This window comes from Armigeres subalbatus, chromosome 1 (assembly GCF_024139115.2).
Source record: "Armigeres subalbatus isolate Guangzhou_Male chromosome 1, GZ_Asu_2, whole genome shotgun sequence".
Taxonomy (NCBI): domain Eukaryota; kingdom Metazoa; phylum Arthropoda; class Insecta; order Diptera; family Culicidae; genus Armigeres; species Armigeres subalbatus.
Window position 1 is genome coordinate 11,230,289 of NC_085139.1, and position 15,206 is coordinate 11,245,494.

General features: G+C 42.0%; 1 pseudogene; it reads right to left on the reverse strand.

Annotated features, from left to right (window-relative positions):
- Positions 1-5,956: 5,956 nt before the first annotated feature.
- LOC134205956 (glutathione S-transferase 1-like) lies at positions 5,957-6,359 on the reverse strand (annotated as a pseudogene).
- Between the last annotated feature and the right edge of the window lie 8,847 nt (positions 6,360-15,206).

Genomic DNA, 15,206 nt, shown 5'->3' on the forward strand with positions numbered 1-15,206 from the left:
TGGCTACAGCTCTTCGATGAACCTACGCCGAATGGGTATCCTTCTCCACTGGACTCGATCCTGGGCCAATCGCTTCCAGTACCCTGAACACTAGCGCCCTCAGGTCCTCTAACTGCAAAAGCCATCGTGTACGCGGCTTCCAGAAAGCCTGCGGCCTCTTGCAGGTTCTCTACTAAATATTATCTTCGCTTGACGTTCTTCGCATACGAACAACGTGACAGCCCACCATAGTCTGCCGTGTTGTATAAGCATAATATCAGCCTCATCACCTAAGGTTACAATCGTGATTCATGCGACGCCGCCAGATACTGTTCTCCTGTTTAACGAGTATTGTCCCAGCACCTTACGCTCAAACACTCGAGAGCTCTCCGATCGCCTCCTTTAACGCCATGTTTCATGGCCGTATAAGCACCGGAAGAATCAGAGTAGTATACACCGCGGGTTTGTTTTTCGTTTATGACTCGGGACTTAAGCTGGTTAGAGTCCGTAATAAGCCCTATTTGCAGCTGCATACTTTTCACCTCGCGGGTAGCATCATATCATCACGTCACTAATGTTCCAAGATACAAAATTCTTCTACCACTTCAAATTTTCACCATCCAGCACCATTCACGACCACCACCCTAATGAACCCACGTTGATTGCCAGCGACCATGTACTTCGTTTTGCTGTATGATCGATGATCCAATCTCGCTTCTCCCCTCTTAAAGCCAAAAGCCTCTTCCACGGCACGGCGATAATTCGATAATATCGATATCGTCCGCAAATCAGCAGCATATTCGATTTTGTGATAATGGTACCGTTCTTTGCCAAGCTTTCCTAATCGCTCCCTCGAGCGCTATTAGTGACAGTAGATTCGAGATGCATCACCCTGCTTTAATCCGTCTAAGGTAACAAATGACGTCGATATTTCATCGCAACCCTCATGATTTCGATCCGTCCAACGTTATACCAATCACCGTATCAGTTTCGCCGGAAAACCATGTTCAAGCTTAATTTGTCATAATTCATTCCGTTTGACTAAATCGTACGCCGCCTTGAAATCAATAAACAGATGATGTGTCTGCAAGTTTATCTCCCGAAATTTATCAAGTTTGTCTCAGGGTAACATTTGATCCGTCGTTGATCGGCCCTCACGAAAACCTGCTTGGTATTCACCGACGAGGACTCTTCCGGTCTCAATCTGTTGAACAGAATAGGGACATAATTTTGTGCATGGGGAGGGTTATTCCTCGGTTATTGGCGCATTCCAGTCTGTGCTTTTCTTAAAGAGAGGGCAAATGGGGCCGTCAACCAGCTAGAGCATTTCCTCGTCTTCCCATGTTTTGACATAATATGGTGCAGAACTTTATAAGCTGCTCCTGCCATGTTTGAGAAGTTCAGCCGAGGGCTGGATCCTTCCCGCAGCCTTATTGGTTTTCAGCTCTTTAACAGCTTTTTAACCTCATCTAGTGTAGGTGACTCCAGAGCTTGTCCATCGTCGCTAATATTTATTCTGTTCACGATACCGTCACTCCTCCATTCAACAAAGTCTCAAGTGTTGCTTCCACCTGGCAGCCACTTCAGTTTTATCTGTCACCAAATTCCCTTGTTGGACGTTGCACATGACGGGAGATGGCGCTGTCTGTCTCCGCACGCCATTGATAAGACTCATAAAACCTCCGCTATCGTTCTCTCCATTTTTCCTGCGCCTCACTCTTGTTCTTCGTACTCTTTTTCTTCCTGCGGTGGGTTCGTTTTGGGCTGCTCTTGCTTCCTTGTACCGATCTCTATTTGATCGGATACCCGACACCAACATCGGCTTCTGAAGCGTTCTTCTCGTCTGTCACTCTCTGACCTCCACATCAAACCACCGTCCTGGGTCGCCTCTGTGCAGTGCCCTACCCTTCTCGTGCTGTTTGTGCTCACCGCTCCATGGATCGACTCTCAAGATCGTTGATGTTGTCGCTGACGTTGATTGCACTTATCCGTTCGTCGAGCTTCTGGCGGTACTTTCAGCCGATACTCCTTCCGCCGACAATCGCTGGATATTGAACGCATCGTTCGCTGTGATCTTTCGTTCGATACAGTTGACAACCTTGATCGAATTTACTGACAACGAGGTAATGATCAGTCAATGTTCGGACCTCTGAATGTCCGCACATCGATAACATCCGAGAAATCGCCCATCCACCAGAAATGGTCTATCTGGTTGCAAGTTTCACCATTTGGGTGTCTCCAGGTGTGCTTTCGGATGTTCGTGCAAAGTAGGTGCTACTGATGGCCATCCTCTGGCAGCACAAATTTACTAGCCGTAGGCCTTGTCACCGATTATGGGACGGAAAAAGTCCTCTCTACCGACCTGAGCGTTGGCGTCTCCGATAACAATTTTCGTCCGTAGCTTTGGCGCCTCCCCAGAACTTTATCAAGACATTCATAAAACGTGTCCTTCTCGTCAGTTATCGTTTGTCGGTGCGTCAACGTTGATTAGCTAATTGAAAATTTGCATATCCTCAACACACAGATTCGTTCGCTAATGGGTTTCCACCGCATCACTCCTTCATCCCTTGCCCATCGCTACATGAACCAACTCCATGCTCTGCTTTTTCACCGCCGCTGTGATAGATGTTATGGATACGAGTATTGGTCGTGGTTACGGCTCGAAATTCACGTTCTCGGATCTAGGCCATCGGACTTCTGAATACAACCACGTTCACTCCAACCTTCTGCAGTTCACGAGCCAGAACAGAAGGTTCATTTAGGGTCCTGACATTCCGGGACCCAATCATAGTCCTTATTTCGTTGCGGGTGAGTTGCCAAAAATAACGTTCTCTTTTTTCTTCTATCTCCATTTTCGTGGTATTTGAGCGGCTTCAGTAAGCAACCTTACCAAGTCGCGTTACCTACATCGCGATGATGCTGCCACCTTAGGTATAGCTGACGCGATACAGCATTTCAGTCTAGCCGCTGGGTCCAGGCAGACGCTGTTTGAGCCACTCCCTGGTGAACAGACGCTCGGGCGTACCTTCTACTCTAGCTGATGTCAGAAGGACACAGTGCCCAGGCTGCACTACCAGCTAAGTACACAACCCTTAGCTGGCGGTCTTTTGTCATCAGACGCCCGTGGAAGTGGGTCTTGTGGGGAGAGCTCTGTTGGGCGCTCCTTCCTTGATGTCAACCCACCATTTGCAGCCCTTATTTTTGTCTTATGTGTCTTATTTGTCTTATTTGTCTTATTTGTCTTATTTGTCTTATTTGTCTTATTTATTTGTCTTATTTGTCTTATTTGTCTTATTTGTCTTATTGTCTTATTTGTCTTATTTGTCTTGTTGTCTAATTTGTCTTGTTTGTCTTATTGTTTGTCTTATTTGTCTTATTTGTCTTTTGTCTTATTTGTCTATTTGTCTTATTTGTCTTATTTGTCTTATTTGTCTTATTTGTCTTATTTGTCTTGTTGTCTTGTTGTCTTATTTGTCTTATTTGTCTTTTGTCTTATTTGTCTTATTTGTCTTATTTGTCTTATTTGTCTTATTTGTCTTATTTGTCTTATTTGTCTTTTGTCTTATTTGTCTTATTTGTCTTATTTGTCTTATTTGTCTTATTTGTCTTATTTGTCTTATTTTTCTTTTGTTTATGCTGATTGTGATTCAATGTTCAATATTTGTTCTCTCGTTCCATTTTAGTTGTTCAAAAGAATCTCTAGCATTTAGACCTTATAAGGTAAAACTGTCCAGAATCCAAATAAATTATACTCGCGTTTTTACAAACATCAATCGCGATAAACAAGCAAATGAATAGCTATCATCTATTTATTTTGGTTAAGCTGCGTCACAGCACGCTTATACTACAATAAAAGATGACAGCACTCTCGTTTCTTCATGATGATAGTGGTGCCCTTGAAATCACGAACAAAATTAGAGCAGCGGAACAAAATTAGATGCTGAAAAGTTCGGAGCTGTTATCTTTTTTTAAAGATGCATGCCCTTTTGTAATACATAGAATCAAAAGGGGTATATTTTATATGAAGAAATTTAGGCTATCTCAGTCTAAAAATCCTGATTAATCCACCTAGCGGTGATGAAGCCTTTCTCGATGCATTATGAAATAAGTAATTAATGGTAGAGATTCTGCGTCGAGAGTGCAACTTGTTGCGAGTAAATCGAGTTAGAGATAAGCACCTGAAAAATGAGTGACATTTTTTTGGGTGGGTGCCGAACACACACACACAGACATCACCTGTAATTGCTCCAACCTGGAGGGCAACGCTGGCGACCATGGTGTTCTTCTAAAAGCGAGTTATGATGTGCGGTGCCAGGACACGCAGCTAACCTCGAGGGTGCGTTGTGCATTGCCCCGATGCATTACTTTCTGTTGACCGAAAGGACGATGGGATGGCGGCAATGGAAACTATTTAGCGGGTCAGGGATGTAGTCCGCCTCCCTCGTTTGCTGTTGGGAGGTGGCCCTAAACCGCTTCGACAGGGATGTCTGTTGAGCAGATTCCCCTCCATTGCTTAGGAAGAAAAAAAACACAGACATTACCTCAATTCGTCGAGCTGAGTCGATCGGTATATAACACTATGGGTCTCCGGGCCTTCTATAAAAGTTTGTGTTTGGAGCGATCATATAGCCTTGTATACAGTATATGAAAAGAAAAACCATTAAACGATTAGCGTTTTACTCCCCGACTTTCGCCATTTGGATGTGCTTTTTCAAGGGAAAAACTATATTTTTGAGAGAATGTTTTTTGTTGTGATTTCATTCTATATAAACGTAAAACTCTATTCCAGGTCGGAAATTTCTTGACGCCTCAATGATTGTTAATTGGATCATACTTAAACATGTTTCAAAATTAAAGAATTTAGTGAAAACGAGCTTTCCATAAGGGAAATTAAACGATTTTAGGCAGTGACACTACGTTGAACTTGTAATACGAAGTCATACATTTGAGGCCAGACACCCATTAATATTCACAAAATGAATGTCAATTCTACTCGTAAGAGCATCATACTAAATAATTATATTCTTCGATGTTCAAACCCATTTGTAGCCATAGGCAGTACTTAATTACGTCTCGTTTTTCCATATCCAGGATTTCAACGGCTGTAATTTATGCAAAATTTTTACTCCTCGGACATTGCAATGCAATAATTTTTTTTTTAACGAAGTTTCCATTCTTATATTACAGCCTTTCAGTGCGACACCGTATAGCTATTGGGGAATGGCAAACAGAACCGCGAGAATAGCTAGCTGGAGCGTTGTGCAATAATGAATATAAAGTTATAGCCGATGCAGACGCAGATGAAGCTGACTCTACTGGTGTTCGGCAGCCGGCTGGGACGACAGCTAAGTTAAAATTCCTTCAGAAGCGGAATTTGCTTCCTGCACATCCGTGTCGCATCGTGTGGGTTGGCGAGCAAGTTGGAACAGGTTTAACGGTAATCCAGTTTTTGTGCGGTTTCGTGACTTCGTCTTGCAAGAAAATGCAATTTCCTTGTTATTAGCATGGAAAAGCTTTTATTTCAATTACAGACCTCCGATTTGAAGCCCATGTCATAACATTTAGATACTGACTTATAGAAATCCCTTGTTGCTGGATCTTACCTATCTCGTTGACCTCCGATCAATGGAGATTACTTCGCCCGTTAAATGTTAATACCATCCAGGAACTGCTCCAAAAAATTAAGCAGTAGCGCCCTTCACTACTCTCTCTTCACTTGGTGAAATACTTCGGATAGTACACCTGGAAGAACTTTCGATACAAAATTGCTTGCATAGCGCCTCTTCTGTTCTTCCTCCATCCGGGAGTTAAGCCGCTAACCCTTATACCAACTATACATTCGGATACCTCTCCTCATAATCAGCCACATCGAACGTCATTGAGTGGAGTATATATAATCACCGTTAAATCCCTCCTGCAACAATTCTTCCCTTCCAGAAACACCTCCAACATCGCCACCGCGTAATTTTTGAACTCTTTAGAATCCTTCGCGCTTCATCGCGGATAGGACCTCCGCGAACCGGCAATATAGAACTGTGGCGTCGAAGAACAGCCGTTGATTCACCACGGCTCGCTTGCGGACCTCTTTCGGTACAATCGATCATCCTTGCCGTACTGCTCCCAGATAGATGGCGATGGCACGTGACTCCACAGGACAAAATCTCCATCCACCAGAGTTGGCAGACAGTGTTGTGGATTTAACTGGAGTTACTGAATCGATTAATAATCATTTTATCAAAATAGCTTGGATACTTTGAAACTCCGGCTTCAGATGATCACCGTTCAGCAGATTGGTGAGTTTGTGATTCAACTCGACTCCCACTGTTTCGGCGACCATCATCACTGCGACACGGAGCCGATCGTAAGTAGTAGAAGTCCATGACTGCCAGGCTATTGGTTCGAAACTGATGCGTGCCGAACAACTCGCACTCATGTTGTTCCATGAATCAATTTCGTTATGATCTTATCAATTCAAAAGCTCATTATTTCTATTTTGATAAGACAACAACGCTTTGAACTTGAATTTGGAACATCAAATATTTAATAATGAAATTGCGTCCCAGCAATCCACCGCTCACAGCTGGCCATGATTTGGGGCTGGGTGACATTACAATCACCGCTCACTTCAACCTGCGACGCTACTCGTTTGTTTTCCTATTCTATCAGATGTTACTCCTGATACTGATGAAACCTGTTATTGATTGAAAGTGGCATATGAAGCGGACTTCGAGAATCGAGCTTGTGAAGCGTGACTGGAGTTAAGCCGAAGCAACATGTTTTCATTTCACTGTGAATGGTTGGTAGCAATTTTGACCCAGAACGCGGACATTGATGTTTAGGGGTGCTGATAGAGTGTGCTAAGATCACGGTGACAGTTTGAATGACCTCAACATATGACATCGATATCTGTTGTGATTTTGGGAGGAATCAAGAGAACTATTACGTGGTCACATTCTGCTAAATTCTCTTTTTTTCGGTTTCAAGCCGGTCAATTCAAGCTTTTAAAAGACCCAGGGAATTGAAGCTTAGTGACATCTTTCAACAAAATGAAGCTTAAATTTGTTTAATATTTGACTTTGGATAAAACTCTGTTGCGATAAAGTTTATATAAGTTTAATAGCACTGTTAGGTGGATATCCCAATATTAACATGCGGTTATACTCAGGTTGACGTTTTAAAAGTATATTGATCATAACTTATGATCCCAAAATCTGATTTTTAATAAAAAATAATGGGACATAATTACTCGTCAAATTCAACTTGTTGGTTGTTAAGTTGTCTAAACCGCCACCGGCACATCGGGATTCATACCAGTAAGATCCTGATTATGGTATACTGGTAATGGCAAACGACATTGGACGATTCTCTGTTTTTGGACAGGATTAGGATAGGCGTATATGGGATGACAGTCGAGCTATTCTGATTCCTGAGTAAAAAAGAGTGACATCTTTTTGAAATTGCAAGCAGGCTAATGGTTCGGCTGCCTCCGTCCCGGTAAACAACCTGGTAGGTCTCCGGTAACGCTCAACACCTGTCACCTATACTGCCGCTAACCGCAAGCCGAGCACATCTGTATATGGGCATCCATATACAGATGTGCTCGACTGTTACACAGCTCTCTGTGGTAGTAGGTTCAGATGCACCATTCCTGATTTACGCCGATTCGGCTCTGAACCCGGTGTTATAAGGCACTGAGTCACCCTTGCATAGACCTCACTGTTTACAAAGACCCATGGGATCACAAGGCGACTATCTACAACAGGTAGAGATAACGACCAGGAGGGGACCCTTTAACATGGAAAGAATACAAAAAACAACGAAGGAACAGGTGGAGCAAATGTTTTCCAAAAAGTGGAAAGCGCAGCGATCTCCAGTGATGGGAGCAGTAGCAAGTACCAGTATTTGGCCAAGATTTCTGAGAACAAGGCCGAACCGGAACCAAAATAGGTGCCCACACAAAATCGACAATAGTGTATTCAGGAACTACAACTGGAGGTCCAACCTGATGGAGATGCGGAAGCGAGTCAACGAGCTTTATGACTTCGTGAAGGACGAACACAATGTCCACACTAAGATAAAGGTTCTAGTGACTATCATCTAATCCGCAGTTAAAGCTGCCGAGCGGAACAGAACGCACTCAAAATGAGCTGAATCAGCTGAAAAACGCTGAGAGAGGAGTGGAGCATAACAGACACACAGCAGACACCAATGAGCATCAAAATACTCGCACGGAGAGAGTGAAGCAGGGACTCGCCAGGAGGCAGGAAGTCCCGAAAAAGCAGCAGAACGTGCACGACTGTGCTAGCGTACTAAAGGATGGCGTCAAGAACGGTGATTGGCAAACCGTAGAAAGCCAGCGAGAGAAGAGGAAGAAGCAGAAGATGACTGTGGAAAAGAAGAAGGAACAGAAAAAGAAAGAAAAACTGTAACCATTCGCGAATTGTTCTCGAGGTGATTTTAAAACACGGTGGCTTAAGCGCCACTCTCGAAGAGACCACCGGTGCTCTATTGCCCTACTTTTACCTTTACCTCTGGGGACTCTCGACGGTCGCTGGCTCCAAAATTACACGCTTAATATTTACTTCCCACTTCCCACCTTCCTGAACTCGCTCAACCCACTGGAAAGAGAACGGAAAAAACTTTCGAAGCCAACTTTCAAACTGTAGCACGGCAAACGCAATGGAGTGTCGCACCCCGTGAAGCTGTACAACTAAAACTCAAGCCAACTTCTTCAAATCCATTCTCTAATTCGGGTTAGACGTTTCGGTACGGAAAGGCAAAAAGAGCTAATCATGGCCGCAAATAACAAGCTCACATACCTGCGCAGCTTTTTGCTTCTCGATGCACTGATGCGTTGAAAGTACTCCGCCGAAAAGATGGCGACGGTGTCCTCCGACCAGGTTGTGGCGATGGCGGTCGAATGGCTTTGCCGCAGATGCTGTAGATTGGCCCGCAGCGATGGAGGTCGAGCTCGAGCGATATGACCGAGACTAGAGATGCGGAGGGGTCGGCTGGACGGAAGGTTTCCGATTTCAGAATCGAGATGGTCCGGAACAACCGTTCCCTCAAGCTTGTAACCTTTCTAACGACCGCTTCGCGTATCTTTCCGTTCACCGAGCGAGGACTAAAAGGAAAACTATTAACCGTCGATTCGGTTCGGTTCAGCGCGATTATTGACAGCATACGGGACCGCACTCTCGGAATGATCCACGGGAATCGGCGGGATCTTACCTTCGACGGTTGATTGGCGAACGCCGAGTTTTCGCTTTTTGACGAGCGACTTCACTCCTCCTACGTTTGACTGTCTTTACAGGCGAGCCTTAACGCACGCTCGAGCTCTCGATGTCTGTTGGACGAAATGGTGGGCCCTGTAGACGCCACATATTCCCGTAACGACTCGGTCAGTATCCTCAGCCCGAAAAAGCGCAATGCGCTGGAAAAGTCCAACGAGAATTCGTTTCATTAACATTGGCGTAAATAAGGAGGGGCCGGGGGCCTGGCCCCTAACATGGCCCCCCAGAAAATTTTGAAAAGTAATTCCAACAATTGGTTTATTTCATTTACATATTTCTACATATTTCTTAATTTTGATTATGAATTCTATAAACATATTTTTTGTTGCGTTATCACATCTATGACCATTTGTTCAACAAGCATCGAAATGTTTAAGTTGGACCCCGGGAACATTTTTTCGATTTAAGCTAAAATCAATGCCGCTTCTAATTCTTTACTAGCTTAAAATAATAAATTTGTTCTGCATTTGTTTGACTAGTATCCTGGTCACTAGAAACATAAAACATATTATTAAGATATAAATATTTCTGTTCTATTAAACTACCATCCGCTTCAAAAAGACTGAAGCACTACATCAAAATAAGTACATGTACACAAATCCGGTCAATGAAATTTCGAACGACCATTCTTTCGAAAATCTTCGAGCTAATCGCAAGGTATGCCGCAAAACGGTTGATCAAATTCCTATGGAGCTTTTTGCTTTCGTTATATAATTCTGGCAAGAAAGATATAAAATTCTAAAACTTAAGAATCTTTGTTACAATGACAGAAAATCAACAACGCATTCCATTGAAAGTATTTGAACAAAACTTAGGCAACCTTAGCACAATTCAGATCGATTTGGTTGCTTCTCAAGTCTCTTTGATTTTTGCAGAGAAATCTCTTACCTATTCAGAAAACCATAATAAAGCCTCTTCCTAACGTCAGTAACTACAGAAACCCTATGTTATTCTGGAATTTGTTTTATGACTCATGGAATTTATGACTCATAAAAAACACTTTAGGATTCCAAATTTGAGGTCATCGGTACTTAACTATTTCAGCACATAGCATACATTTTGGAATTGGAATATAAGTATTCATTTATATTGATTATTCGAAAAAAAAATTCGTAGAATTTATTCCACATCTAAAGAGTTTCAAAAATTTCAAGTTTCAAAAAAATCGAGATCTTTATGCATTAAGTAAGGGTCTGTTCACAAATTACGTAACGCTTCTGGGGGGAGGGGGGAGGTCCTACTTGCGTTCTTGTTACACTAAAGTGGGGGGGTGGGTACTACCAAATGTTACGCATAACGCGAATAAAAATTCATTTGAATGTCTTGTTTAATCACTGATTGAAGTAATTGCTGTTTATCGTTATCGATATTAGTCATTATCGAATAAACTTAACATAGCGGGACTGATATGCGTAAAATACCAAGCGAATATTGTATTTCTCGACACCACAGTTCCGCAAACTATGTAAATGGTTATGATCGCAAATTCTATTTTCGTTTCTGCTAGCTGCATTCTTGATATCTTTGATTATTAATTATTGAGCTCTATTCTAATAGTGTTCAAAAAATACCAAAACCCAAATGCTTCAGAAGGAGAATTTTTTTTCACAGTTACGCGTTACATGGGAGGAGGGGTAGCAAAAAATGTTACTTTTTGCTACGAGGGAGGAGGGGTCAAAACTTGGATTTTTGCGTTACGTTTCAGAAATATACTCATATCGAATTTCATTTATAGTTAATTCGTAGAAGATTCTTGAATCTTAGATTACACTTATCCACATTCAGTAACATGGAGAAGACAAGTTGACACAGACACAGCGTTTTGAAGCAATCACAGCATCATTGGAAATCAATTGTATTATTCGCGATTTTTTATGTTGGTTGTAGGACGAATGAGCGATAAACTTAGTCAAACAATTTCTATTGCAATCCATGCGCACAGTGCTTTAAATCGCCTTTGAAAATTACATCCCACCAGCTGGTGCCATGGCCCCCCTAGACCGAGACTCTAGTTACGCCTATGTTCATTAACAAAAACATTACATTAAACATTTAAATTCGTTTTACCTTTTTTTACGTTTCATTAACTAACACGGTGTTCGCTGAAATAAAAAAAAACACGTCCTTATGACGTCTGCTACGTTAACTGTTAATTGAGAAATTTGATTAAAATAGACTCAGAACAATTCACTCCAATCACACTTTACCTTTTAGTCAAACTAGCCAAACCCAACTTTAAATACTAAGAAAATTCGTAGCCTACTCTCGCAATCGTTCCCTAAATCACCAGTCGTTCACTTAGCGAAATGATCGAGTTCTGGTCTGAATTTTATGAAGAAACTTATCCTTTGAAAAGCCGTTAATTATTTTAAATTTGCGCCAAATAAATTTTAAAATGGCGACAAAGAGTGCGTGCCTTCAGTGAGTTGATAAAAACGAACACATGAGAACACTACAACAGTCAATGGTCAATTTCAATTTGGATAATAATTTAGTAAGGACACAAACATCGTAATCGACATTCAAACAAACATTTAAATTTCTTTTCGTCCGGTTTCCAATTATTCACTTAATATAATATTGCATTATTTTATTAATTCCAAATAATTTAAATTTGTAATTTTACTTGAAATAAGAAAAAACGTCATAAATTACTATTTTGACTTACCGCCAGTGGGGGTGACAATGGGTCTGGGGGTGAGAATGGGTCATCGCTCTTACCGGCAGCCTGGAGGTCGTAGAGCAAAATCGGTCAAAAAGGTCTCTTATATTTTAGTCTTCTTGCCCTCAGATACATTCAATCCAATGTACAAATATTCTAAGTAGTTGGAACAGTGACCCATTCTCACCCCCATTTGACCCATTGTCACCCCCGACGACATGTACTTAAAATTTATCGAAAAAACGTAAAACGTTACAAAACGTCGATCTCCTGGAGACGGTCGAGGCGACGCCCTGATCATAAAAGCGAGTGATAGAACGACGTATGCAGCAATCCTCAGGAAAGTGAGGACGGCGTACCCAGAAGGGGTTGCTGTTCGATGAAGAAAGATCCTACAATCAAAAGCTCGTTGCCAATTCCTTGGGCAGTGAAGCAAACGTAAGAGCTCTAACACAGGATGCAGTAGTCGAGTGCAGAGACCTGGACGAGATTACGTCGGAAAACGAACTGAGGGAGGCTCTAGTCTCGCAATATATGCTGGTGCAGGTGCAGATGACGATCCGGTTGAAGGAAGCGTACGGTGGTACTCAAGTAGCAGCGATACGATTACCAGCAATTGCTGCCAACAAAATGGTGGAGGTGGGCAAGGTGAAAGTCGGATGGTCGGTATGCCCGTTGAGACTCACTCCGTGGGCACCAAAGAGACGGTGCAATGCTTCAAACGCATGGCGTTTGGACACCAGGCGCGAAACTGCAAAGGTCCGTACAGATCCGGTATATGTAGAAAATGTGGCAAAGAATTACACGTTGCTAGGGACTGTACGAAGCAACCGAGATGCCTGCTCTGCAAACCGGAGGATGGAAACGATCATACGATGGGTGGCTGCCAATGCCCTGCATACAAGAAGGGCCCTCCTTAGCCGTGCGGTAAGATGCGCGGCTACAAAGCAAGACCATGCTGAGGGTGGCGCTGGGTTGATTCCCGGTTCCGGTCTAGGCAATTTTCGGATTGGATATCTCGACTTCCCTGGGCATAAAAGTATCATCGTGTTAGCCTCAGGATATACGAATGCGAAATGGTAACTTGGCTTAGAAACCTCGCAGTTAATAACTGTGGAAGTGCTTAGAGAACACTAAGCTGCGAGGCGGCTCTGTCCCAGTGTGGGGATGTAATGCCAAGAAGAAGAAGAAGAAGACAAGAAGGCGATGGCGGGTCGGGATTAATGGAGATCATCCAGTTGAATCTCAATCATTGCGACACCGCACAGCAACTGTTATGGCAGTCGACAACAGAAGCAATTTGTGACGTGGCAATTTTTGCTGAACCTTATCGACTCCCTTCAAATAACGGTAACTGGGTGGCGGATTCATCGGGGATTGCGGCTATCCAAGTGATGGGAAAATTCAAGCTCTAGCGGAGGTTTTGTGTCCGGACAAGCTGAAGATCATCGCGGACGGCCTTTTCCGCAGCATGGTTCTACGACGTGGGCGCGTACGCCGTACGAAGGTGAACCAAGTAACCGCTGCAGGTATGCAAGTCTCCAATGACGAGCTATTATTAGTGGCGAAAGGTTTGAAGATGAAGAAAGCTTCGGGTCCGGATGGAATTCCAAATGTGGCTCTAAAATCCGCGATTTTGGTGTTTCTGGACCTGTTGAGGATTGTGCTGCAGAAGTGTTTAGTAGAAGATCCAGAAACTGGTGCTGCTGCCAAAACCGAAGAAAAATCCATTATCGTATGAGCCCTTATGTCTGCTGGATACGCTGGGAAGCTTCTGGAAGGTTATCCTTAAAGGCTTACACATTTACGGAGGTGAGACGCTTATCGGAAAAAAACAGTTCGGATTCCGTAAAGGGAGATCGACTTTGGATTCAATCAGGACAGTCATTGAAGATGCATAGAGGGTGTCCAAAAGTAGGCTGACCAGATCATTTTGGTAGAAAAACGGGACAAACGCACTTGCAAAAAGGGACATATCAAAACTTGTGACAAAATTCAAGAGCTTCAAATTTTCAATATTTATGGAGCTAATTTTCATTTTCCGTGTAAGAAGTTTGAGAAAAGTTTAGAATGAATTTTCAATACCATAAGTTATTAATCCATAACCTTCTTTTAAGTACATTAACTAACCTTCTAAGTATTAAGTTAGTTGTGGAAAATGCTAAACTTCAAATACTTCACTCTTCAAAGGGCGCGGACAAAAACACTAAGGAACAAAAAATTACGCATTTTTCAATATTATGAAAAATTCTGGAATTTTGAAATTTTATTTTAATCCACTACATTATGTATTATGTATTATGTATTAAACATGCATTAAGATCTAAGGATTTTATTACTGACCAATATAAAAAACTTTTCCAATTTTAAACTATTGAAAATAACAAAAAATAGTCAAAGTATCCTTCCTGAAGGTTGGTTTACAGTTCGGAAAACGTGTCATGGGAGTTGATTCCCATGCATCAAAGGGGGGGTTGCGTTTTCGTAGCTAAAATCCCCTCAATCCGCCTCTTTAAAAAAAAACATGGCGAATCAAATCCCGTGACAAGTTTTACGCATTGTAAACCAGCCTTTCAAGCCGATTTGGGCATTAGAGATAAAAAAAACAATTTAAAAAATGTCAGAAGACAAATGCGAAAAGAGAAATAGGGTGGGATTATTTTCCATGCCAATACCCTTTACCCATGAATATAAATGAGGAACATCTGCGGATAAAAATAACAAGAATCTTAACAAGGAAAGAACATTAATAAGAAGTAATTTTAATTATTTCCATGAATATGATTGGCGCATGTGAATAAATATCATATTTAATCAATTCACAGTTCTTTTTTCGAAATTGATTTAAATGACGCTAAAAGTAGCCTCACTTCTCTCATGTGCTTCCAAAAGGTTCACGCGACTCTGAACTATTAACTAACTTAAGGTACGTGGGACCGAAGTCCGACCAAATTTTCACTCGGTTTGAAACTACCCTAAACTCAAACCTAAACTCGATTTTGTTCAGCTAATTTATAAATTATTATTTTTTATTCCGTCGTTTTTATATTGGATGAATTCGAAATATTCTGAATTATTCAAGAAGACTTTTGATTCCTAATGTTTCAAATATTCAAACGATTGAAAATTATGTGGTGTAGCAGAATTAAAAAATAGAATTAACCTTCTTTAAAGATTTAAAAAATCGGAAAATGAACTTAATCGGGAAATTAGAATGTCTGTCCCTGCGCTTCGTTTTATAGAAGCGTAACCTGATTTTCAGATCATACTTC